This window comes from Diorhabda sublineata, chromosome 3 (genome assembly GCF_026230105.1).
Source record: "Diorhabda sublineata isolate icDioSubl1.1 chromosome 3, icDioSubl1.1, whole genome shotgun sequence".
Lineage (NCBI taxonomy): Eukaryota > Metazoa > Arthropoda > Insecta > Coleoptera > Chrysomelidae > Diorhabda > Diorhabda sublineata.
This window is the reverse complement of record NC_079476.1, coordinates 9311698-9339653: the sequence shown is the minus strand read 5'-3', so window position 1 is coordinate 9339653 and position 27956 is coordinate 9311698. Positions and strand designations below refer to the sequence as shown.

Sequence of the window (27956 nt, the reverse complement as noted above, 5' to 3'; positions counted from 1 at the left end):
ACGTCGTTGTCAATTTAAACGAAATCTTCGAAGCTCGCCATTAACATATTGGATTCGTGAGACATTCGAGTCCATTCCTCGTTGCTAGGTCCAACTTCAACATCATATTCTTCTGGCGGGTCTTGCTCATCTGTACTTTTCCAAAACCCAGCTTTATTGAAGCAGTTTTTGACAGTAACGTCAATGACTAAGTACCATGCTTTTCGAGCAAATTTCATAGCTAGAAGTACGTTAATGTCAGGGGTACTGTTTTCCAGACTCGTAAGAATATGCGTTTAAAAGTGTGATGCCTTGATCTAATGTTTGAAGTTTACTAGTGGGATTAGCAGGTAAAAACATTACTTTACATTTGCAAGTGTTGGTAAGTTCGTATGGTCAGCACAATTGTCAATGAATAGCAGAATTTTTCGGTTTATCTTCATTTGTTTGTCAACCTTTTTTAACCAATCTTTAAACAATATCTTGGTCATCCAAGCATTTATATTATTGGCATAATCAACGGGTAGAGTCTTGACACCTTTAAAACATCTAGGTCGCTTTGTTTCCCGATGATGAGAAGTGGGAGTTTGTCCGTACCACTCATGTTTTCACACTGGAGAAGTGTAAAGCATTCGTTGCTTTGTTTTCCTCCATGGCATTTTTCGCCTTTAAACGTAAATGTTTTATCCGGAAGGCACTTAAAAAACAAAGTAAATATCATCTGGTGCATACCCTTCTAAAGGATTTGGCAGATCTTCAGTCCAGTGGTTGCACACACCTTGGTCCACAGATTTACTTTTTCCAGCTGCTTTTTTGAAAGCTATGCCATGACGCCTTTTAAAACCCTCTAACCAGCCGTTGCTAGCTGAAAAGTTCTGGATTCCCAGTTTTGTAGTAAACTCTTTTGATTTTTCTTTCAACAAAGGTCCATCTATGGGAATATTCTTATCGAGTTCGTTTTATCCAAAACGACACTTTTCGATATTGGGAAATTCAGAAACTCTAGCCCTCTTAATATTTCCATGTCCATCAAAGCACTCAGACTCTATGGAGTCTTTTGATTTTATAATTTTATAATAGGTGGATTCTGGTAAATTAAACTGCTGAATTTCATTTCGCGATTTTCCGGATACAAACGCATTCACTATTTTAAGTTTATCACTTAATGACAATACTTTAATTTTCCGTTTTGACATGATGCAGAACATAACTTTCCTTCGCAACTGATAACTATAAACTGAGTAAATCCGACAAAGAGGACGGTACACAGGCACACGTGTCCATTTGAAAAGAATGCGATAAAATAACAATATTATTTAGTTCCACGAAATAGAATAGGTACAATATTGACGAGAATACAAAAAAAATGGTAGGAAGCTCCAGGAAAGTTAAGAATGAGTCATAAAATAGAACATGTTAAATTTATAATAAGTAAGATAAGTAGCAGTCTCACTAACGGAGGTCTCTCGCTAATAGAGGTTTTGGTAGCTTAAAATGACGGGTCCTGGCTATTACTCTCACTTATAGAGTTTTCTCACTTATCCAGGTTTGACTGTATTTGAAATTACAAATACATTTTAGATTATGTTGTAGGTACCCATTTCAGTTAAAATACTCTACATTTATAGAATTTGTCTAAATTAAAACCTTACGATGTGATAAATCATTATAATTATTCTTCTTATTTTTGTTAAGATTTAATCTTTCACTAAAAATTGAACGAATTGCGACACAACTTTGCCGTATATATCGGTATCATTGGTTATTTATGTATTTTCAAAATCACTTATCGCATTTAAAAAAATTATTATACATTATTCAATACGAATTCCTAAATCAATTTTTCCAAAGCCGATCCTTGAAGTTCTAAATTTAGCTAGTACCGTTCGAATGCTTGGTAGTAGTGTAATGCATTATGAAAATTTTAAAAATCAAATGAACTGTATAAACCCTATATATGAGGATGTATTGATATCTAGTTAGCCTAGACCAGTTCCATGCATAAACAAAATATTGCGTTACCATAGCAACTAACAATAACTTATTAGAAGTGTCAGTGTAAAGTTTGACGTCAAAAAAGTAAACCAGAGTTACGCAATTAAAAGAAAAAAGATGCCCACCGAAATTGTGAAAATCGAAAAATTGGAGTATCAAGTCATCAAGTGCCTTTATTTAAAAGGGTTAAGATATAAGCAGATTTACGAAGATATGCTTAATACCCTTGGTGATCAATGTCCTTTGTATGCGACCGAAAAAAATTGGACAGCAAGCTTCAAAAGAGGTAAATTTTTCATTGAATATGATGACCGATCGGAAAGACCAGTTTCTGTTTCGTGTCCAAAAATCTGCTAGAAAAGTTCTTGCTTAAGTTTTTGGGATTGCCATGGAGTAATCATGATTTATTTTTTGGATAAGGGTAGAACAATAACTGGAGATTACTATTCGACATTACTGACCACTCTACGGGAAAAAATTAAAGAGAAAAGACGCGGAAAGCTATCCAAAGGTGTTTTGTTTTTGCAAGAGAATGCCCCTGCACACAAATCTTATGTTGCCATGCAAAAAATTTCTGATTTAGGGTTTGAATTACTAGAACACCCCCCTTATTCACCAGATTTGGCTCCGTTCGATTATCATCTCTTTCCTCAACTGAAAAATAGTTTAGAAGGTCGAAACTTTCTTCCAACGAGGAGGTAATAAAAGTTGTGGAGGTCTGGTTTGCAGAGCAAGAGCTATAATAAATGTATCCAATTAAGAGGAAATATGTTAAGTAATAAAATATATTGACATTGAAATTTTGTTTGGTTCTATAGTAGGCAAAGAATTTTTCAATACATCCTCGTTACCACTATGGCACAATGTTCTCAACATACCTTTTGAAAAAATAAAGTATTTTAGAAAAAAATGCACTTTTTTACTTATTTGGAAATTATAAGCAGTTTAAATAGGTGAAAATATAAGTGTACACCCTATATATTCTTTATATTCATATAACATCACTCAATAAGTCGTGTGACTAACACATAGATGGCGCTGCCATTGTGAAATCCTTATGACGTTATGAAGTACCAGCTTCCAAAAGACTACGTGTGAAATTTCATGACATTTCGATTAGTCAGAAAAATGTGAAGGCCATTTAAGTGAAGCTACTTTTATTATTTTCCAAACAATGGATTCAAAAAATTTCGTGTGTTAATTTAACATCCTTTTTGATGAAAAAAATATACTATACAAACTCAGCAATAGCTTCACAAGTTTATCGAAGAGATCCATTGATTTGCTGAATTTAGACTTGGATGTACAAGCACCGATGATGGTGAACGTTCTGGTCGGCCAATACTCCCGAAAAGCATAGAAAATGTCCACAAATTGGTTATACATATCTAATCGTAAATTGAAATTGCGTGAGATAGCTGAGGCTGTAAAGATATCAGAAGTCAATGTGTTCACAATTATGCATAGTCCTTTGACCAAGAGAAAACTTTTTTCTAAATGGGTGCCGCGTTTACTCACAGTCGATCAAAAATAACAAAGTGTTGATGATTCAGAGCAGTGTTTGGCCATGTTTACGCGTAATAAATCAAATTGTTTGACATTGGAGGATACAGATTCATAAGTTCACTTCGAAATCAAAACGATCAATATCTGATTGGACTGCAGCCGGTGAACTATGTCCGAAGCGGCCAAAGGCACAACTATCAGCTGGGAAGGTTATGGCTTCAGTATTTTGGGATGCGCATGGAATATTGTTAATCGACTTTCTCCAAAAGGTAGAGACAATCAATAGAGAATACTATATAGAGTTTTTGGATAGTTTGAATGCAAAAATCAAGAAAAAACGGCATCATAAGTCAAACCACTGTTTCACCAAGACAATGCATCGATTCACAAGTCGATGGCAACGATGGTTAAATTGAACGAATTACTTCCTCATCCGTCGTATAGCCCAGATCTAGTTCCAAGTGAATATTGGCTATTTGCTGATCTCGAAAAAAAAAATGCTCGCTGGTAAGAAATTCAGCTCAAATAAAAAAGTAATTGCTGAAGCTGGAGCCTCTTTTGAGGCAACAGACAAAAATGTGTTTTTCTCAGTTAGTCACACTACTTATTTGATGATGTGCTACAAATGTTATTTCATACGAAAATACTCGATATGTAACTTGGATTACGAATGCTTTATAATTTGATCACTCTCATTCATAAAAATTGACTATATTGATTGGCAAAGTTTTGTCTCCTTCAATACTCATCTACTGAAAATTTATCCAAAGTGGTATTCTTTGTTAGTTGGATGTTCTGGAACCGTTGGTGATATTCATAGTGAACATACTGCTTACACTACCACTACAACCACAATTACTCTGTCTGAAGCGCGTTTCGATAACCAAGTTATCGTCTTCAGAGACCGAAGGTATACTGAGTTTCCGATATACTTGGTTATCAAAACGTGCTTCAGACAGTGTAATTGAGGGTATTGGTGTAGTGGTAGTGTAACCAGTGTGTTAAGTATGGTATTCTTTATTGTAAACAAAAAGAATGTATTCTTTTAATCAGTTGTTCCATATTACTATCCGTTTGAATGGGTTCTGTGCGTCTTGCGTTTGCCAGAACGCCTTGTGGCTGTTCTGATATAACCAGAATCCGAATGAAATTATTTTAGATTTAGAAGACGTCAGCTCACGTAATATAATGCTGTTTATTAATAATCATTTGGTAACAAAGTAGTACAAACTCATTTGAATGAATGTTTATTGAAAACGTTTTTATATATGTTTTATATCCATATAGTCAATAGTTAATATAACTCACCTAACCTAACCTAACCTAACTGCGTCAAACATAAAGTTCAATGGAATTCAAAATGCCACAACAATTCCTCATGCAAAAACAAATAGGTGGATAAGCAGCGAAGATTGATTGTAGTATTATACTTTTTTACGTTAAAACGACTGTTAATAATTTATATTAACTATAGACACATTTAGAAACGTAATCATTCAACATTTAATAAAATAATGAGTGTTGTTTTATAAGCAGCATTATATTACGTGAGCTCACTTCTAAATCTGAAATAATTTCATTCGGGTTCTGGCTATATAAGAACAGCCACAACGCGTCCTGTGCGCATTGCGTTTGCATTGTTTAACCATCGTTGCCATCGACTTGTGAATCGGTGCATTGTCTTGGTGAAACAGTGGTTCGACTTATGATGCCGTTTTTTCTTGATTTTTGCATTCAAACGATCCAAATACTCTATATAGTATTGTCTATTGATTGTCTCTACCTTTTGGAGATAGTCGATTAACAATATTCCATGCGCATCCCAAAATACTGAAGCCATAACCTTCCCAGCTGATAGTTGTGCCTTTTGCCGCTTCGGACATGGTTGCAGTCCAATCAGATGTTGATCGTTTTGATTTCGAAGTGGATCTGTTTTCTCCAATGTCAAACAATTTGATTTATTACGTGTAAACATGGCCAAACACTGCTCTGAATCATCAACACGTTATTTTTGATCGACTGTGAGTAAAGGGGGAACCCACTTAGAAAAAAGTTTTCTCTTGGTCAAAGGACTATGCATAATTGTGAACACACTGATTTCTGATACCTTTACAGCCTCAGTTGTGGCTGTTTTAAATGGCTACTGGTCGTTTTCGGTCTTTGAGCGTAGAATATATAATGTATCCTAGTCTAAAGTCACATTTATACCTGCTAGTGTACTCGACCGAGTAAAAAATGTGCGCGCATCACTAAAAAGCCACTAGAATTAAATAAAATAACTGATTTTACAAACTTTGTTTTCAAAACAATTTATATAGCAAACTGATAATTAATTAATAAATTTACAATTTATTAATATTAATATATATATATATATATATATATATATATATATATATATATATATATATATATATATATATATATATATCAATACAATCTATAATATGACTGGCGTACTCGACGAATATCAAACTATTAAGAGTATTATAGTTTATTTCAGAAATGTATAGAGTAATAAAACCTCATTAGGTATGCAAAGGGACCACAGAGTGACCCAACGAATATTTAATCCACTTTCATAGTTTGGCATTGATTTCATTGTAAAATTCTTTCTTTTATCAAGTGCAGGTAGTACCACCCGGATTGGGTCAATATATGGGTTTAGCCTATTGTTATCCATTCACAAACACTGAAAATAGTGTGCCAAAGGCGTGCCGATAGGATAATCGTAAAAAGGAAAGAATTTTATTTAAACAGAATAAAAATTAGGCATTATGTAAACGGTACCTGTTAAACGAAAAACTTAATTGTATAATCTACTACCTAGGTAATCCCTACACAATATTTCGATATTGACACTTCAGGCCAGAAAACATACTTTCCTAATTCTCCTACACAATTACTTAAAATTTTAATATTACAAAGACCCACCGAAATTGAGCCGAACTGGACGGAATTCCCCATTTTATTACTCTATACCTTTCTGAAATAGACTATAGTTTACAACTTCTTTAAATATTAATTCGTATCTTAAGCAACAATAATTCAAAAAGAAGATATTTATGGTTGATTACAGTCACATTAATTATAAGATAGATAATAAATAATTGAAGGTGATACCTTAATGTGGTTAAAGTTGACAATCTATTAAACTGACATAAATATGAAATACAAACAATTTAATGTGATGATATACTTAATAGGGTTAGAGTTCAAGTAATAAATAAGTAATTGTTAATAGTGCGCCACTGTTATAAGGGCAACTTTGAATCACTTAACTTTAGCATTCAAATAATATGTGTGAACAGTTATTTGTGCTAGTGCATTGGCGTGCGTACTTGGACACAGCTCTACTTTTTCGTGCCAGTTAAGATTGGGGGTTCGAAAGCACTAGTGTACTGTCAACTGTGTGAAAATATACTAGCACGTTTCTTCCGTTTGTTGAAATAAAAATAAAAATGAGCGGACAACAACACAAATGGAATGAAAAACTATCCATTTTATTTTATACATAAATGTGGAGTATTTATGGAATGTGATGATTATAAACATGACTCTGCTAAAATTCAGTAGCCAAACTTAACAATTCAATATGTGAAAAATAAAATCAAAAATATTAGATCGATTTGATAACAGAGGTTAAGAAAAAAGTAAAAGATTCAATGGGCATAGGTATTGGGGCACACAAAGTTTATAAACGTGAGATACATTACATGCTGTTATGCAGACGATAGTTCCAACACGAAAAAGTATGCTACATTCAAAGAACCTCAATTGAACTCGCATGCGAAAAAGTAGCCAGTAAAATAATTTAGCATGTGTGGATACCAAATATCTTGCTAATGATAGGTACGCATTTTACTCTGCCGGCTACACTGGAATGTATAAATAAATCTTTAAGGAAAAATAAAGTAACTAAATTTTATGAAAATGGGTGCAAATACCTGAGTTTAACGATATTTTAAAATATACAGTTATTTTCAACCAAAAAATATTTTTTTGTAGCGATTTGACCTCGTTTCTAGTGTTCTATTATGATCTACGTCAAACCACGTTAGGATTTCGAAACCCATTTACCTAAAACGTCGTAGAGCAAATTGTCGCTTCGTTATGGTGTGGTTTTTCTGGAGTCTGACACTACGTATAACTTTTTATAGCTCTTGTAGTAATATAAAACATATAATTTTCACCTTAACAGCACAGCCAATTACCGGTTTTAGATTTTAGGACATTTTGAAAATACTATCGAAAATACAGTCGAAACAAAATTTTTATTTAATCCATGAATTTGCACCTCTAATAATGAAGTAGATAGCTGAAACTAATGAGTATTGATAGAATCACAAACTTTTTATTATTGAAAATTGAGCGTTATCACGCATTTGTCTTTCTCCGCCTATGTTTGAATAACTTCCAATGCACAGACATGGTATAATGACCTTTGATTTCTAGTAAACATAGTTGCCATGTTTAAAATATATTTACTTTTCAAGATTCTCATTTATATTTACTATTGGTACAGAAGTGTAATATGACATAGTTATTAATTCCATTGACATAAAACATAAACTTTGTGTGTCTGGATTCAAATAATATAAAAACATTCAATGTCATGTAAAATACAACTGAAATAACTGTATTTCTTTCAGTGGGTTAAGCAGATAATATCAAAATTCGACAATTTTCATTAGTAAGTTTCGATTAATAGTAGCATTAAATTCGGCAACAAAGCACAATATGTTATCATTAGTTGATTCCAAACTTAGTTATGTTTGGAATACATCATTGTATTCAAATTATAGTAGGTAATTTATGACATATATATGTAAAATTATATATTTTATATAATAGTGTAACAGAAATTATACATTATTTATAATTTATATAATTTATAATTAAAGATACTGGGCAGAATTGAGACTCTAGTGCCCTATAATAATGTATATATTTCCATTTTGATTATTCAATATATCAATCTAACCTATAAACCAACAAGTTGTTACTTACAGAATTTGATAGATCCCTTAACTGATCTTCAATAGAAAAATTATTTTCTCACGTTTATCCACATCTAACTAAATAATTAAAACAATAAATTAAGTTTTATAATCTAAAAATAAAGTGATAAACCGGTGTTATGTATACCAAACTTGTCGCGGCTATTACATTGGCCGCCTCACTACTACTATATTCTGAAATGTGCCGAAACCTTGAAATGGTCTGGCGCTGAGATGAGCAGTGGCGTACCTGTTTGTTAAAATGTAAAGCTTGGTTTATTTAAAACAAATTAAAAAACTTAACCTTCTTGGTGTTAATTTAGTTTATACAGTAAATTAAAGATAATTATAAATTACTGGTAAACCTGTACTGGAACTATTACGCAAAACTGTCCATCTGCTTTCGCATTCTTCAGCTAAAATATAGCAAATTGTTGAAGAGCTAAGACCTCCTATTAAAACTACTTCACTCACCTGTTTTGCCAACAATCACCAACAATGCCAACAATGGTGTCCCAGGTATTTTGTTTTCTTATTTTATTTATGTAGAATGTACCATTTCAGTGTCTTTCAACTAGTAATTTAATTTGTTAATTATTGATTTTTTAGCTGCATAAACCAAGCTCAAATAAGATACAAATTATAAATTTCTTTTGACAAAGGAAAATTTTTTTACAAAGTTTACCTTCTTAACTCACGATTAGATTATTTATTAAAAGGTTTTATCTTCAGAACAGCTCTACAAGAACTTAAAATAAAATCGTCAATCTATTTATAGATTCAACAATGGTAATTACAATAAATAATTATAATCCCATCTACATCCATTACTGAGCATCATACAAAAGGGCGTCGCCATGTTATGACTAAAGGGGGGCAATGGGGCATTATTAAGTAGGATAAAAAATATTAACGTCTGATTCAGTGGAGAGCAGGAAGCGTTACACTTAGGAAGTCTTTGCCTCGATGACGATTGTAAGAAGAACGGTTTTAATATCAATATCAATATATAAAACTTCACAAGCCCTCGACAGCACAATAACTGAATCAAACTTTCAAACATAGTAACAATTATTTAATTCAACAAAAATCTTTTTTAATTATAACATAAACTGCAGGGATTTTTGCAAAACTTTCAACCACATTAGGTTTTTATCTTGGGTTATCTTGGGGCCATCCATAAAGTACGTCACACGAATTTTAGGACTTTTGAATCACTCCCCCCGTCCTTGTCACAGGTTGTCACAATTTTTATAACCCCCCCTCCTGATGTGACGTTACACATTTTTTAAATTTACTTATGTATTTAATCGAGGGAAAACAGCAATTTTCATTTTTTACTTATTTTTATTAAATAATAATCTAATAAAATCAATATAAAGTCCAACATTTCATAAAATTTTTTAAATTTTCAATTCACATCCAAACTTTGCGTTTTAGTATTTTAAATATTAACATGAGACGTCACAAAACTATTGACCCACCCCCATGCCCCTTGTCACACGATGTCACAGTACGGTGATACTCTCCCTCCCCATTAACGTGTGACGTACTTTATGGATGGCCCCCTATTATAGCTCTGTGTACATTCATCATGGTCCGACCATTGAGGCGATCTTCTGCCATGGTACTTCATAGCCATGTTTTTAGTCTTCTGAGGCTACTAAATCTAATCTAATGTACAGGTCGTGCATGGTTAAGCGATCAAAAATTTTATTGCTTTTTCCGTTTCGGAAAAGAAGGAATTTCACTTCTTTTAGGACATCAACAACTGTTAGATTTGTTAGATTAAGCCTATCGTGCCACAATTGCTGCCAAAGTTCTATTTCATTCTTTATGTTCGGTAAATCATAAAACTGGGCAAGAGATTCACAAGTTTGTTTCAGATTTTCAGTTGTCGTCTTTTGCATCTGCACCTGATGTAACTTAGGAAATGCGAATGATGGCGTGTTATCTTCAGAAAAACGTACTTCAATGGAGGTGATAATTGAATCCAAGTATGGTATTACTAAAGACCTCTTCCAGTATTCTGAAGGGCTTTCTGCTGGATGATTGCTTCTATGACATTGTTTCCCCGTAATACGCGGCATTGATGTAATGTCTTCCTCCAGTCCGACATTAACAGCAGCTTCCTTTAAAATATCGTCTGTAACTTTTTCCGGATTTGCACGGTGGTTTTTAATTAGAAGTAAAACCCTTTTAACGTGTTCCGAGCCTTTAACCACGTCCCAAGCTACTGGAGTACGTTGACAACGGGTTCCATCAAAGTCGAGTATTTGGCTACCAACATAATCCTGAGAATGGAAGAAATTCTGGAAGTAGCCGCATGCAGTTGGAAAGCATTTTTCCGAGTTGTACTATTCCCTACCTGAGATAATATTTGTGAGGTTTCCAAAATTACTGGGAGATTTTCTTTAAAAACTCTCGCAAAGTCTGGAAATATTGGATATCAACTTCCTCCTCAACACTGATTTCCGAAAAAAGTTTATAGTATTTTTGCTGGTTCTCATGGCATTTTTAATTTCAGGAAAAGAATTTAGATCATTGATAACTAGATTCAGTTTGTGGAGAGCAATGAAATTAGAGGGATTTGGTGTACTTTTTGCGTAAGATCGCTTGTACCCCTAGTCTTTTTCTGACATCGTTAAACAACCATCAAAACCAACGCAATTATTTATATTCAGATCTTCTTTTGTCAAAAACTTATCTATCCTATGTGCAATCTAATTCGCATCCAAATCTTTTAGCTCAATGAAAAGGACAAATTTACTTGGACTTCCCGTGTTTCTTCATCAATATTTCGGATCCCAATCGATATTTGTTGAGTGCCTGAAATATCAGCTGTTTCGTCTGCTGGTACACTATATGATACTGCTTCTTTCACTTTTTTCATTATATTAGCCCTAATAACGCTTCCACAAATACCAATAATTTCATTTTGAATATCCTTTGAACGGTAGTTTGAATTCTTTTTCCCTTATTGCTCATTGTGTTTCTTTAATATCAGACCTCCCGCCTCAATTCGTAACCTGTATAAATCCTCGAGAATACCTTCACCATAATGTTTATCTCTCAGTGCTAAGTCGTGTGACCCGCAAAACATAATATAGAAAATTATAGATTTAATAATTTTGCGATTTTCTTCAATAATTCCCTGGAAATATTTGTTCATTTGTAAATCAACAGGCACACCTTCGGAAAAGATTTAGTAGCTTTTAATGCATCCTTATGGAAGTGGCTTTTTGCACTGCTCGTGAATATCTTTGAACTTACAAAAGGGACTTACAGTAATTGATCCCAATATGCCTCTAAATGCATTTGGATTTGGTGGGTACAACGTACAATATTTACAAAATGCTCTTTTTTCTCCCTGGAATATACCAACCATGGAGAGTATGTTTCCAACCAAGAATAATTAAATTTTCTCTTTAAATGTTTTGCATCTTCGTAAAGTTATAAGTCGCGGAAGGGGAGCAACTGTTTTCAATCAACTCCTTCTTTTCGGTTGATAACATGTGTGGCCGTCCAACATATCGCCCGATATCATTTTCACCGCAGTCATCTGAGTCATCCATCAATAAATCAGGATTTGGTGCAAATATCTAGAGGAACTTGGTCTAGGTAGTTTCTGCGGCTGAAAATAACCTGTTGTGGTGACCGCTGAAGATACATGCGATATTATCCTGTTCATCGCTATTGCTACGTGATCCATCATTTTTTTTAGTTTCAAACTTCCTGCAAAACAAAACGTTTTGATAAAGCTAGCAGTTTTATATTGTTCAATCACTTATAAATATTTAAATAAATACTTAGTTGTATTTTTTAGCTTTATTTATTTAAAGGATCTGTTAGTTTGTATTTAATTAAACCACAAATAAAATTTACGTTTTGTTAAATTCATGGAGATTGAATCAATAAATTCGTTTTTAATGAAATAATAGTTTTTCTTAATATTTCCCTTTCACATAATCGAACCTTTCTTTCCACATCAAAAATAAGCCAGATAAAACTGAAAATGATATTCTTAACGATTATTATACGTCTCTACCTAGTATATTCGTTACCAAAGCTATTAGCTAAAAGAAATAAAATAAAAATACTAAATCCAAGTCCAAGATTAAAGCAGTACATAACTTACCAAAAAACCTTCTGATGTTCATTTTGATAAGATGATGAATGGAGAATGGAGACACACTCAGAAACTTCACAACTCAACACTGAGATCTTCTTATTTAAGAAATATAAATCAATATTGACTAACACAAACAAGCAGGTAGTCTTATATTCGCTTGTTTAGCTTGTTTCGTTGATGGCTTCCAATTAAAACGTGACTAACTCGCAGCGGCTCACGTCTCTATATACCCAAACGAACGGCATACTAGAATGCAGTTCCTGTGCACTGGAATAAGGGAAGTTCAGGACGATTTTCAACGCCATATCTGTTACTGGCTTACATCTAAAAACTTACTTTTTGGTGTTTTATTTTTGAATGTTTGTCAATCTGGATTCTGAAACTTAGTTGCAATCATGCATCGAGAAACAACCAAGATTTTTGAATGAACAACGTCCATCTTACAAAGTGTATAAAATCTTTGCAAAGGTGTTTGATATTGTTTGTTTATTAGCTATTTGCATTTTTGTGCATTGAAAGTTATTATTTGTTGCGAATTGTGCTGTCGTGTTAACTTAGTCAATATGAGTAAACGAGTAAAGGCCTGCTGTGTACCAGAATGCACAAATAAGCAAGTGAAAAGGTGAGAGTAATATTTACTATTTATCAACATAAAACTATTTAAATTGAAATCAAGTTCATATCTATACGAGAATATTGTTTTTCTTCCTAACTTCATTAATTTGTATTTATGAAATCATTTTGTTGAATGGTTAAATATGTTAAATGATTTTATCCTTATTTTACTTTTTTATAGACATTCCATTCCTATGAATAAAGACGAATGCAGAATTTGGTTGCAAAGAATAAATAACCCCAAGTTAATGCTTGCAGATACAGTATTATCATCACATAGAATATGTTATATCCATTTTGAACCAATTTGTAGAAACCCCATTGGTAATGGCCAACTTATATTTATTGTGACAATAAATATCTTATGAATCCTAGTGAAAAGTTATGCAGAGGAAAAGAATTGCTATTTCCTCCAATAATCAATGACCCAATTTATAAACCATTCAATAGAAGCCCAAATTATACAGGATTAGATCTTGGCACTCTTTATGTGGCAGGTTCAGTAGCCAAGAAATTATTTAAAAGTCTCAAATGCCACTTGTGTAAAAATATAATATTGTCAAACGACTTAATTAAGGCAAATTCATTAATATATTCTAGGGAACATAAAAAATGTTTTACTTGCGCCTTCAGCAAAATTCTGTGATATTTTTAAAAGTTTTTCTGATAAAATTTTCGAAAGATTGCCCCAGTTCATACATTCGTTTTGCATAAAGAAACAAATATTTCCTTTGGAGAATTTGACAGACATATCCTCAATATTTTGTTCAGATCATAAGGATTATGTAAATATGTTTGTAAATATTAGTTTTAACATATGCATCTTTCATTACATAGATATTATTAATAAAAAATTTTGAAGGGCAAAGATCAACAATATAAAGACTATGATGTTGTGATGAATATGACATATGTTAAATATAACTTTTCTTTCATTCACAATTTGATGCGACAACTAGCTTCGAGCATTTAAAATTACTCGAATTATTTTCAAATTTCCCGCGAAGTTAGCATGGATATGAATCTTAAATCAAATCTTTGATTATAGAAATCTTTTTTCTTGGTACGGAGCCAGTCCGAGAGATGCTGCAAACATCGAACTTTGTCTTCATATTTTCATTTAGAGTAGCAGATTTATCGAGTATATAATCTTTGCTAGAATGTACGGTAACGTTCTACCTGGTTAGTAACTGCCTTCTAATTTCAAACAGCTTATTGAACAATCGCCATCTAGCGTAGAGTAACAATACTAGGTATTACAAGTCGATTTATTCTGTCTGTCTGTAGTGTTTCTTATGAACACTTACATGGCATTGTTCACAAAACCAATTAAAATTGTATGTTCGTAAAAATAACATCTACTTTAGTTATGCCGCACACAAATTATACAAAACTAACGTGAATGTTAGTAAAGGGCTGTCGTAGAAAGAAATGCAATGTAAACACATACCATACCTACCTAAATATTTTCACACTGTTTAATGGTCTTGCGTTTTTGCATATCTGATATAGTCGTGATGAAAATGACGGTGATTTTAAAAACTGATGTATAAAGTTTAATGTTATTCTGAATATTTCAATACTTTCTACAATATACATTAAACCTTAATTTATCATGTGATGTGGAAATTATTAATAAGTAATTAAGTCAAATGATCGCAAGGCCTTAGGGCTTTGGTCGTTTTGCGGCAAGCTACATTTGATCTCTAGAGGGGGGTAACTGCCTCCCCTTGCCCCCCTTGGCAACGCCCTTGGTCATACCACATTATTGCAACTCGTTCTTAGAGAAAAAAATGAAAAGATATTATACTTACTTTAATTTTTAATATAAATAATACATTGATAACAATAAATTATTAAAAGATATACAGCGCGCCCCATTGAAGGACATCTTTCTGAAACAAGATCTTGATAACAAAACAACCAAATTAATAAATATTATACAGAAAGCATGGCTTACTTCCTCACTAATGAAAACTATTAACAGAAAAAATAAATTTTATCAAGGATTGAAAAAGATCCTAACAACAATTTAAAAAAATTTTAGAACTGTAAAAATGGAACAGAAAGATTGATGAAGAAAGCAAAAAAAATTATTACAATAAGAAAGGTGAAAAATGGAAAAAAAATTCGTCGATAAAGTTATGGAAACTAGTCAAGGAAGTTGTATTCAAAACAGAAAGAAAGGAGATTCAAAGTATTAAAAACAATAACCAAATAATTCATGACAATGGACAAAAATTTAGCCCGTACTATTAATCGACTACATAATTATAAAGAAAAGAATATTGTTGTTGTCACTCGTTTTATTTGTATACAGCAAATATGAGTCCGGTAAAACAAATACATAATTAAAAATGACTTGAAACCCAAAAAAAACCCTGGGTATAATAATATCAGTGCTGAAACGCTGAAAATTGGTTGGGAAAAGTGGATTATATAAGTCATCCATTCACTGTAATAATCAACAGTTCACTAAAAACAGGGCAATTTCCAAAAGCATTCAAAAACAGTGTGGTAATAGCAATTTTTAAATCTAGAGACAGGAATTGGTGGCAAATTATCGCCCAATCTCACTAATAACAAGTGTAGTCAAAGTATTAGAAAAGATTATGAAAATTGGAGTAAACAAATTCTTGGAAAAACATAATCTACTTTCAAATTCTCAATTTGGATTTAGAAATCACAAATCAACTCAAAATGCAATTCAATTATTAACAAATACTATTTACGAATGGATACATAAAGTTAAACAAGTAATAGGGATATTTCTTGATTTGGCAAAGGCTTTCGACACCGTAAATCATTCCATTTTACTAGAAACCTTAGAGGATATAGAAATAAGAGGTATTGTATTGTTATTCAATATTTAAATGAATAATATATTTTTATTGGAGAAAATGGGATCAAATTATCAGCTTTGCTGATGATACTGTAGTCGTATATACAGACACAAACTGGTACAACTTGAAATTGAAAGGGATTTTGTAGAAATTAAAACTTGACAATAGATTATTATCGGTGAATTTCGAAAAAACAGTTTATTTACCATTTGGCAGCCTCGAGACAGCTCTCTAAAACTAGCAAATGAAATTAAATATTTGGGAATAATGTTAGATCGTACTTTTCGATGGAAAACTCATGTGGACTACTTAACAAAAAATAAGTAGCATTCTATAGAATTTAAAAAAAAGGCAACTTTTTGAATATAAAAGAGAAAATTATGGTTTAGTGGCAAAACTTTTAAGTTATGAAATCATAGGCTGGAGAGGTGTTTAAAAACACACTATATGGCACTACAAGTTTCGCAAAATAAATTTTTGAAAATCAATTCAATTTATCTAATATTTGGTGTATTGTTAGCTCTTTATGGAATAATAATTCTTGATTTGATTTGTGGTTGACTGATTGGATTAATATAGAGATTCAAAATGTATAAACCCTTTCAGAAAACGTTTCTTTGAAAAATATCTTCCACATAATAATCGTTTTCGAGATATTTTAGTTTTACTTTCAAAATTCATTATTCACTTAACTGACGAAATTTATTTAAAAATCAAATCTCCTATAATGACTGAATGTACAAATATTATGTGACATAAATTTTAACGTCAGTAATTTCTGTAAATTTCTCCTATTTAACTGTGAACTCAAAATATTATTTAATTGTGGATAGATTTTAAAACATATTCTTGTGCTTTGAGATTATGCAAAAAAGATGCCTGGACAAGCATCTTCCAAAAAATATCGTGCTAGAAAAGATAGCCAAACAGTAAAGTATTATTATTACATATTATCCCTAGACCTACAGATTCCTGGTCTCAACCTATTGAGGTATTTCCACATTTTTCATCCCTCCGGATTTCTTGGTGATAGAAATTCAGAGAGTATTTTGGAACCTTGGAATTTTTCTTGGTGGTAGTGTCTTTTTGATGTTTTTATGAACCACTTTCTGGATTGGTGGTTCATGATCATGTAACGGGTTTCTTGTTCCACTCTCTTTCTTTACTTTACTTTACTTTATTTGATAGCACTTATACTATCTATTACGTTTACTGACCTCCGTCAATACGTTGATGTGATTGTGAACCGAGTCGAGTTTCACGTTTTAATATATCGTGCCCTACAATTAACCTTGCTGCCTTTTAACCAGCTTTTGTTTTAATAACCGTGACATGTTTCAACTTTTTGCTTGCCGTTCTTGTAATGTTTCTTATTGATAGACCACCTGTCGACAGTTATACATTAGTAAGGTTGCTATCTATTGATCCAAAATATGAATCGTGTGGTTAAAGCAAGATCATCTTCATATACAGAATACCTACAGTATTGAACCAAATACTGTTCCTTTAGGAAACCCATTATTCTAAGGTCTCCATTTACTACGTTCTCCTTAATAATCGACAAAGATCTGCTATTGAGAAGGAAAGTGGCAATGCATTTAGATAGATTAGGGTCATTAGTCAGATCATCGAGTTCAGCTGATTATTCCCAAGTAGTAGCCCAATTAGTTTTATTAACGAAAATAACCGTTTACATAACAATTATCGGAAGCTAAGTGGAACGCAAAATAGTTGGAAACACGTTTATAGATTATGTTCACAACTCTTACAATAGAGCTATTGTACAACCACAAGAGAACTCTTCACTAGTTATTATATGAGGATGGTTCCAGAAGTACCTGGTACAAAAAAGAAAACACAACAATATTGGAAAAAAAATTATTTATTTTCCAATATAATCTCATTTTAGATCTATACACTGTTCAATAAGTTCGATACCTTTTTATAATAAGAATCGTCAAGCTCCCCAAAATAGCCTCAGCCTCAGCCTCAAGTCTGGGATCAGAAAATAATTCAATGGGGCTAAATCTGGTGAATAGAGTGTATAAAATAGTAATTCAAATTTTAATTCATTAATTTTGGCTATTGAACTAACGGATATGAGAGCTTGTGCATTGTCTTGATGAAACAGCACTTTCTTCTCAGCCGTTTTTGTTTGATTCTTGGCTCAAACGCTGTAAAGCAAAATACTCGTCGTTGATAGTTTTTCCTTTTTTAAGATAGTTAGTGAAAAATATCCCATGCGAATCCCAAAACACCGACGCTATGACCTTGCCTGCAGATGGAACGGTCTTTGCCTTCTTTGGAGCCGGTTCTCCCTTATCATTTCATTATATTGTTTGTGCTTTTGTTTCGGGTGTGAAGTGATGTACCCACGTTTCATCCATAGTCAAACACTTGATGGAAACATCTTCACGGGACTGTATATCACATAACGATGAACAATTGTTTTATATTGGCGTCAAACAAATACTAAATAACGTCAAGTAACTACCGCTATCTCTAGGTCAGGTCAGGTACTTCTGGGACCATTCTCGTACAACAACTATAAAACTATTTTGTTATTCTCATGATAGTTGCGGCCTTAAAAGCTGTATAAGATAAATGCAATACATAATATTTATAAAACAATTTGATAATAAAAGAATAAGCTGTGTTTTACTTGAGTTATGCTGTTTATAGATCAACAATTGCGAATCCTGTCTGACATCTTGAAAATCATCTATATATTGAGTAAGATTCAGCAGCCGTATACTAAAAGGAAGGAACTCAGCTTGTTATGGTATGAGCAAAGGAGCAATTATGGCTGAGAGGCGATTTAAGATTAATCTTTTTAGCTACAATGCGGCTCTTCCGCCCAACCTTTGGGACGTGACATTTACTTATACAGTTATTAAAGAGTTGTATAATCCATTTGTTAAGATACAAAAGTGCTTAATTTGCTGAATTCAAATTTTATCCAGATTCCATGCTTCTATTCTGATGGTTGTATCTAATTCAGTGGTATTGAAAGAAGTCATTCTTCTTATTAAAATTCAGTCAGTTTAGGTTTGTGGTTCACCTTCCAAATTAGTAGTAGGTGGGCTATTTGATTAGCAGTAATTTCTGGTATTCTGTAGTATAAGTTGGGACATTGCTTCGTCTTTTTAGAAGTGTCCATATTTTATAGCTATCTGTTCTCAAATCTAGAACTTCAATAATTCTGATCCGCTGGCTCTTTTATAAACACAATGTGTTCATTTCTACTTTATATACATTTGTTTTGGCGAAAGCATTTCCTTCATAAAAGTTCATGTATTACTTCAGTACAACAGTTTATTTGGATATAATGCGGGGAATGTACGATATCCGAGAACCACTAAGAATAGAGACTCAAGAGCATCTATTTTTAGTTGTGTCTTTAGTCTTATCAGTTGCGACTCGACAACCGAAGAAAAATCGTACCGGGACTATAAAGTAGATGGTCTAATATTCGAGATTATTGAAATGTCTGTTGCTTTAGCTGAGCTCGATGCCCTGGAGCGTTGTCAATATAGAGATACCATGACCGCATAGGATATCTTGGTCTCAGGTTTGTGAACTACCTCAATAACAGTGGAAAACAAATTGCTGGATTTTAATGACGGATACGATCATTCTTGTTTCGATCAATTTTTTCACTTTACACAAGCTGTTCTTAATCTACAAAGTCCGAAACTTCATTTGTAATTATTGAAATCAATGCACTGTGACTTCTCGTTTTCAGCTAATAACATTCGAATGCTTGATAGTATTGTATTGCATCATGGAATAATTTTAAAAATCAAATGAACTGTGAAAGCACTAGCCAAAGTTATGCTCAATTTACACAAATCATCCTGTAAATTGATAAAGAAGTAGAGTTGACACTTTTATAGTAATCTTATGATATCCTACCTGAGAGGCTCTACGTATGGTCCTTCATCACTCACCCTGTACAGGTTTCTGCAGTAGCTAAATTAACAGAAACTTTATAAAATAAGTAATAACCAGTAGGAATCGGAACAATATCTGAAATTTTAGAAACTAAATACAATATTACTAACCTCAAAAATTATCTACAGATCTTGATCATAAACTGAATTTAACAAATATGTATCCCTATGTGAATAAAATACCAATATTTACTATATTGTACTATATTGTACTATAAAAAAAATTGAATCCCTAATTACCAGTATATGGTTGATGCGAAATTTTTAATAAAGAAAATAATCAACCGTAATGAAATTTCAATTAATAATATTAGTTGTACTCTGGAATGAAATTTATAAAATTTTGTATTGAAAATTTACGTGAACGGAATAGAAACGTAGGCAACCAAATCTACACAGTGGCAAAGAACTTTATATACAAGAAGGATATGAATTTTAAACTGAATATAAATAAATTTTATATAAGTTGTTTAATTTGACAGAATTTTGTTTAGCGATGTTGAAAGAACAGTAGCGTACTGACTAGAAAACAATATAAATATAGGGTGCAAAAAAAGGTGATCCCGTCTCTAGGATAGAAAGAAAACTGAAAAATATTTGGGGTCTGCTCAGTAAAATAGAACGACGTTGTCGAAAAACTGGGAATGAGAGACCTAAAAAAAATAAAAAAAAATATGATTTTAAATTTGGTTAATGAAGAACCAACAGTTAGCGTGAGGAATGTGGCCCTCAATTCAAATTTTTTAAAATGTATTCTATTCACCACTTTTGCGCGACAAGGTATGTATGTTTGACTCCCATAATGGACAATATTGGTGTGATGAGAATCCACATGTCAAAAGGGTATCACATTACTAACACTCATTTAAAGTTAATGTTTGGGCAGCAACTTTAGGTATCAATTTAAAGTGTTATCCATCACATTCTACCTGGAAATTTAAATGGTGATATGTACCTGGATTTTTCAAGCAATCACTTATAAAAGATATTAGAAGATTTAACTCTAAACGAGCAAAGGTCTCTATTTATTTAGCTCTTCTCCACTTTGATAGGAGGTGTCGTAAATGGTTGAGTAACCATTTTCCGAATCGATATACTGGTAGAGGTTCAGAAGCTCCGATTTATTGGCCTTCACGGTCATGCGATTTTAATCCCTTGGATTACACAGCTGGGTCGTATCTTACAAAAAAAAGTTTATGCTGCAGAGGTAAATAGACCTCAAGAATTGAGACACAGAATTCAACTTTAATGACTTCATAGCTGACTCCCAACCGTTTAGAAGATTAATCCATTAATTTTTAGAAAAAAGGATAAACTTATGTATTCGTGAAAACGGAGGATATTTTCAACACCTAATCTAATTGAATTTTATGTTATTAGCCATTTTTTAAATTTTCATCTCGTGATTTTTTTTTAATTAATACATTCATTATAATCTTTACTTCATAACAGCATCGGTTATTACTTCATAATTTTCAAATCAAAATATTCCTAAAACAGTTCACAGTATCGAGTTTTATCAAAAGTACCATTTTAGTGTATAATTAAATGATATCTGAGTTTTTTGCTTAATAAATCTAATATCGAAAAAGTTGTTATGTACAATTCTACTTGATACGAACCGTGTAACTAGCGCCCTCTATGATAGTCAAACATATAAACAAATTCATTAGATTTCAATACAATGTTGCCAGTGGTTGCGGTAAAATCCTGAAAAATGTGTATATTTGTTTTCTTCAACCAACTTTATCTTGAATACGGATGGCGTTACAAAAATTCTATACTGAGTAAACTCCAAATATTTTTCGGTTTTATATCTGTTTTAGAGACGGGATCACCTTTATTTGAAACACCCTGTATATCTCCCATTAGATTGAATTCCATTGTAGCTTGTAATAACGTTATTATTTCATTTTCTTCCAGATCACTTATCTTTTTATATGATAACGTTTTCATTACTTTTTTCGTATTCCTTCATTGTTTTCACCAATTCCTGTCAGTTTGTTGTATAATTTGAATGATTCTATCTATTTTCGTATCCATAATTTCCTTATGTTCTTGATGTTTTAATTCATGCACCTGTTTTCATAAGTATCTTGTTTTTATCATTCTCTATAATGTTCCCATCCCACTAGGTTTGTTCTGGTTCTATTACTTCTCTCCTAGCACTTTCAGATTTTGAAAATTCCCTTTCTTGTTTCCAAATTTCACTTCTCTGTATTGTACTTCTTCCAAGTTTTTTTACTCGTTTGCCCTTTTTTATTATGTATTTTCCAGAAATTTAGTATTATTTTTTTAATCGATACATTGAGGAACTACACTAATAGTAAGGTTTTATTACAAAGAGACTTACGTTTTAATACTGATATCTATAATTTGACTGAGATTCAGTGGTATCTCCGTTGCAGTACTAGATAAGATAATGTCTTCATAATAATAATAATGCATATTGTTGCCGATAAGGAGCGACTTCAGCTCGTAATACCTGACAAATGGTTCGCGATTAGTAGTGAGGATATGGCTAGAGAATGTCTGCTGGAGAGTATTTTTTGTTATGAATCACATTCAGGAAGGCAGTTTTTCTATTTTAAAAAGAACACACTTTCTTTCAATAAAGCCACCAGCACAATTGATACACTTACCTACCTCTATGCCGTCGAGATCTGCGTCTGTAAATGGAACCAAGCCCGTAACAGAGGTCTTCAGCTCTTTATCGTTTCTAAAAGTCTCAGCTAATTCATTGAGCAAATAAATGCATCTCGTATCTCGTAATACAATTTCTTTTCGTAGGGACAACGTCAGTTCGAATTTCATCCTGACCGAAAATTCACTATGCCCCTAAGGCATTAGCTGTTTCTTCTAAGCGTTGAGTTTATATTCAGGTCTCAGGTTTCTCAGCACCTACCTGGCACACAATTTTGTTAAAAACAAGTGCATATTGACAATCTGATGCACCGAGTATCGTAATATCTACGAGAATTGACTGCACAATTCCGTAATCGTCCGTCCTCAAAAACTATTTGTGGCTCATACATGAGCCACATAGGAGCGCTGGATTGAATTGTTTTCCGTTCATATTAGAGACTACCGAGGGAGTGTCGGGTGGCTCTAAGGTCGCAATACTAAATCGAGCCACTTGGTACACGGATGGCTGCAGGATGAATGGCTTGACTGGACGTAAAATAATTGATTGTTTTTTGCTTGAGGAACATGCTACCGTCCTCAAAGCCAAATTATTCGCTTAGTAAAAGGTGGACGTACGATACTCAATTGACCCCAAATAAATACATTAATCAATAGGTTCGTTAAAGTCCATAAAAAACCATCCTTGGTACGTAGACAAATCTGCGTCAGGGACGGTGTTTTAGATACTTAGTTGATAGCAAGTATTGTTGCCAGAGCCGTGCATAGCCGGAGATTGCGCAAAAATATCTATAAACGCTTCCGATAACCGTTCCAAGTACAGTCCCGACTAGCAGGTTGGAACAAACCTTATGTCTGGTCAGACAGTAGAGTTATGGATGAGCAATAACGGCTGAAATGCTCTGCTCTGGGCTTGTGCTATGTAAAAAAGTTCTTCGAGAATTTGTGAGTGATAGCTGCAAGATCATCCTTGTTTGGGAGCTTGGCCAGTCGAACAACAAAGACAACGAGTTGATTCGCTTGACAAATTTGGATCAGATACTCCACTAAAGTACCCAAAACCCATTCTTGGTGTAGTCAAAAGAGTTATGTTGATGATTGACTTTTTAACCCCATACGAGGTATCTCAATACTAAAGACGTTGCAGACAATTTAGAATGCCGCTGGTGCATGGAGGAGAAAGATACTGTAGACCATGTGATCGGTAAGTGGCCAGTACTCACATGTGTGAGATTTAAACACTTGAGCAAATCTCACAGTTTAGTGACGTCAAAGGATTCAATCCAAGGTGACTGATTAATTAGTTTTCGAATGACATCTAAATTTGGTAGTTTTAAATGGGACAGGGCGGGTCGATTAAAATGCTTATGTAAGCAATGGTTCTGGCCTATACTATCCAAATATGAACTAGAGTGGACCTGATCTTTAAGAGACAATAGCGAACGATCTTATTATCATTAACCAAAGTTTCCCCATTTCCAAGAAACAAATCAATTCATCGAATAAATGATCGATTACTTAATTGTCATCAACAAAAAACTGAAATGCACGAAATATGTACGAGTACGAAGAAATTTGGAAATAATAAGTGATCATTGATTGCTTCCTGATACTCGTTACCGATGATGAAGAGCTATGAATTAAAAGATCTTGGAATCCGCTTAAAATATATGAAAACAATAGGATCAAAAATAAATATGCTCACGAGAACCGTGAAATCTAAGAACTTATTTTTGTGTCATAAATAAAACTACAAGAAGAATTTGGAAATGGAATAGAATCTTACTATGAGATAAAACAAAAGCTTTAATCACTCACTTAATCTGAAGACTTTTTACTCTTGCGGGTGTAAGTCGTGTGCAATGGCGAAGTATAGCTTCAATGTAGTATCCCTACTCCAAAGTCTCCTCCATTCCTTTTCTATCCATTACTTTCTGTCTTATTCCGTCCAATACAATATATCTTTTTTTGCAGCCATGGCAACTTCTTCATTCCACGTTTTTCACGGTCTTTCTTTTTGTTTTTATGCTTCGTATACTCTTCTTCCATTTTTATAACATTTCCGAGCACCAACTTAGCTGCGCTTCAACTTTTGTATTTATTAATTTTGTTTTCAGGTTTTTCTTGTCCTGTTTCCTGTATCTTCGCTTTTCTTTCTTTTTTACTTTGATATCTCATATTCATGTTTAGTAACTTATTCTTTTGTCTATCAAAAGAATTGTGATCTATAAAATTTGTGTTTTTATTTCTTTAGGTATCTCTTTCTTCGGGTGGTTTTTGTAATATTTCTAAGTAATCTTCCTGTTGCCATGTTCCCATCTCTAGTTCCTTTTTGATTCTTTCATTTTCCATTCTTTTTGAGCCTAGGTATTTACAGCTATTCACTTCAAGTTTTGTTTCATTTATGTTCGTTTCATGTACTTTTTATGATTGCTTAATGTTTATATAGCTTATCTACAAAGTTTTGCAAAATGAGAAAATGTAAAAATTTACATGAGACAGCAAAGACATTACATACAAACGAAAAATGAATAATGAAAAGATGGAAAGAATACTTTTAGGTACCTCAAAATTCTAACTCAAACACCAAATCAAAACGAAAATGAAACCTATAGCAATAGTACTGAACAAGAAAGAGATATAATATACGGTTAGCTACACGAGGCCATTAAAAAATTTAAAGTCGGGAAAGCGGCAGAAACTGATATCGTAAGAGCTGAAATAATTAAGTACATAGTAGATTCGGTAAAAAGATACAAAAAAATATCACAACAGGTAGTGTAACATCCATCAAAGTATATCAGTACTCAGGTATACTTTAGGATTCTTGAAACAATACCTAGAGAAGAATTAGACAACTCAAGATTCAATCTTTATACATATACAAATCTTCGTAAAGTAATTTTGTGAAATTCTAAACTGTATCTATGTTTCCTTGATTGATTACAGGTAATTGCGGCTAATTTTTACAAGGCAACCTATCCTTAATCCATTCCATACATCCTCAAGATTCGTTTAAAATTAATTTCATCAAAAAAAAAAACAGATACCTGCAAGATCAAGCGGAGGGATCTTAGACTATTTGTATGTCAACTGATGGATCAATTGGACTGCCTCACAGCAAATACTGCTCTCCACTAAAAATGCGTTCTAAAATCATAGTATAGGTTTAGGTAAGTCAGGTATATATGAAGATGGAATGCAACTCGAGTAATTCGTCCTTGTTGCAGGTTTTTCTCCAATCTGGGGAACTAGCTCATCAGCCAAATGGCCAGTGACAGGAAATAATACAACCTCAGCTGTACCAGTCTGTATAATCAACACCTTGTCAATACATTTCAGAAACTTTTATCCTCACTTTCAATTTCAAATCAAATAGTAGGTGGACACCCACACAGTGAAAGTGTGCAATAAAAAAGAAAGCTACTCTACACATCACTCTAATCCCAGCCCTACAGAGGAAAATTTTTCCTATATGAGGGCGATTTTGTGAAATCCCACATGAATATTTCCTGTCTCCACCAATGAAATAACCCAACTAGTTTCTCTTTCTTCCTCTTTCTCCTCACAAATCTTTTATTTTTAAATGAATCATAACTTCTACGAATTATTTTATTGCCTGCTACTTTACCAGGAATTTAGGCACAATAAATTGTTGAGTAAAAATGTGGTTTTTCGGTTTCTCGATATAATATGAAATTATGGAGGATAGATAGAAGCAGGAGTTTATATTATGGGAACAAACGTTGAAAAAGTGTCCAGCTGTATGCGATAAATAACAGTTCAAAAACCTTTCAAAAGAAAATTAGAAAACATTTTGAGAACACGTGCACCTAGAGTGATTTTATTTTCTCACTCATAATATGTTGCGCTTCTTTTAAAATTTATCCTCATTCTAATATGACGCTACCCATATTTAACGCATTTCGATAGACCTTATCCATGTACATATATTTTTCTACTTTCTACCGACACGTAAATTTGACTTATTTGTGAAATTTCTATATATGTTATTTACAGGAAAAATCGGAAATATTTCTTGTGATTCGTTGTATTTATGATCTCCTTTTAAAGAGCAACAACTCACTTCGTTAGCTGTAGCTACGTCGAAAAATTAATTAGATTCAAATATTAAACTATCTGCGTCAAAATGGGGATTCTGGGTGTAATATAAGATTATGTAACAGTGAATTTGATTTATTTGTGAAATTTTTATAAATGTCATTTATGGGAAAAGTCAAACAAATATAATATCATTTCCTTTCAACTCTACACAACTATTTCAGTGAATTTCCAATTTTTTATACTATTCAAAAATGATATCTGTTATAGCTTGCAGGTAGTTTTTTCATATGTGAAACCATACCAAATTGCAAATCTGTTTTATTAAAATATTTATTTGATTAGCTATTTCATGTACTTATTTAGACATTATTTTTGAAGTAGATACAGGGAATCAAGTTCCGATATTCAGTATAATCCCTTTTCATATGACCAATTTTAAATGTGAGAAAAAAAATATCTTTAATTGTTTTTCCACGCGAAAAAATGATGTTCAACCAAGCCTCGAAATAATTTTTCTCCAGTTTTATGTAAAATTTTGATAGATGACATCAATTTTCACGTGCAGTATTTGTTTACTTCAGGTGTTACAGCTACTTTATACATATTTTAGTTTGTTATGTCAATAAAAGTAAAAAAAATGTTGAAAAGTCGTTTTCTAGGCATTATTTTATAGTAGAATGTAAAACTTTATCAGAAGGACAGCCCGGTAAAGTTTTTCTTCAAGTTCCGACACAAGGGAAAGAATGCAATGGTGTGAAGTTATGAGAAGAGATATTTGCATTATTGTGAAAATCATTTTAATGTACCACACATAGGTGAGTTTCTAAAGGCACACTGGACAATACTCACTTATGAATTTGTTTTAGGTCCAGGAAGGCACAAAAAATTACATACAATATACAATTATGACACAAGATAAAAAATAACAATACGGTTGAAGAAAGGAGTTGTACCTCATATATTCCGTCGCCGAAATATGAGGATGTATTGATATCTAGTTAGCCTAGACCAGTTCCATACATAAACAAAATATTGCGTTACCATAGCAACGAACAATAACTTATTAGAAGTCACAGTGTAAAGTTTAACGTTAAAAAAGTAAAACAGGGTTACGCAATAAATTAAAAGAAAAAAGATGTTCAACGAATTGTGAAAATCTAAAAATTGGAGTAACGAGCCATCATCAAATACCTGCATTTAAAAGGTTGCAGGTAAGCAGATTTAT

The 27956-nt window shown here is 32.8% G+C and overlaps 1 protein-coding gene across 5 annotated transcripts in view; it reads right to left on the bottom strand.

Annotated features, from left to right (window-relative positions):
• LOC130442172 (arrestin domain-containing protein 2-like) overlaps window positions 1-27956 on the bottom strand; it is a 300222-nt gene that overhangs the window by 28475 nt on the left and 243791 nt on the right. Inside the window, exon 1 of one of the 5 annotated variants that reach the window (XM_056776272.1) lies at window positions 19986-20254. The exons of 2 other annotated variants lie outside the window; for them this stretch is intronic. The gene's annotated coding sequence lies outside the window, so the exon portion shown is untranslated. Of the gene's footprint in view, window positions 1-8490; window positions 8685-19985; window positions 20255-27956 lie in introns of those variants that run through there. 2 more of the 5 variants (XM_056776271.1, XM_056776274.1) reach the window with 2 other exon arrangements.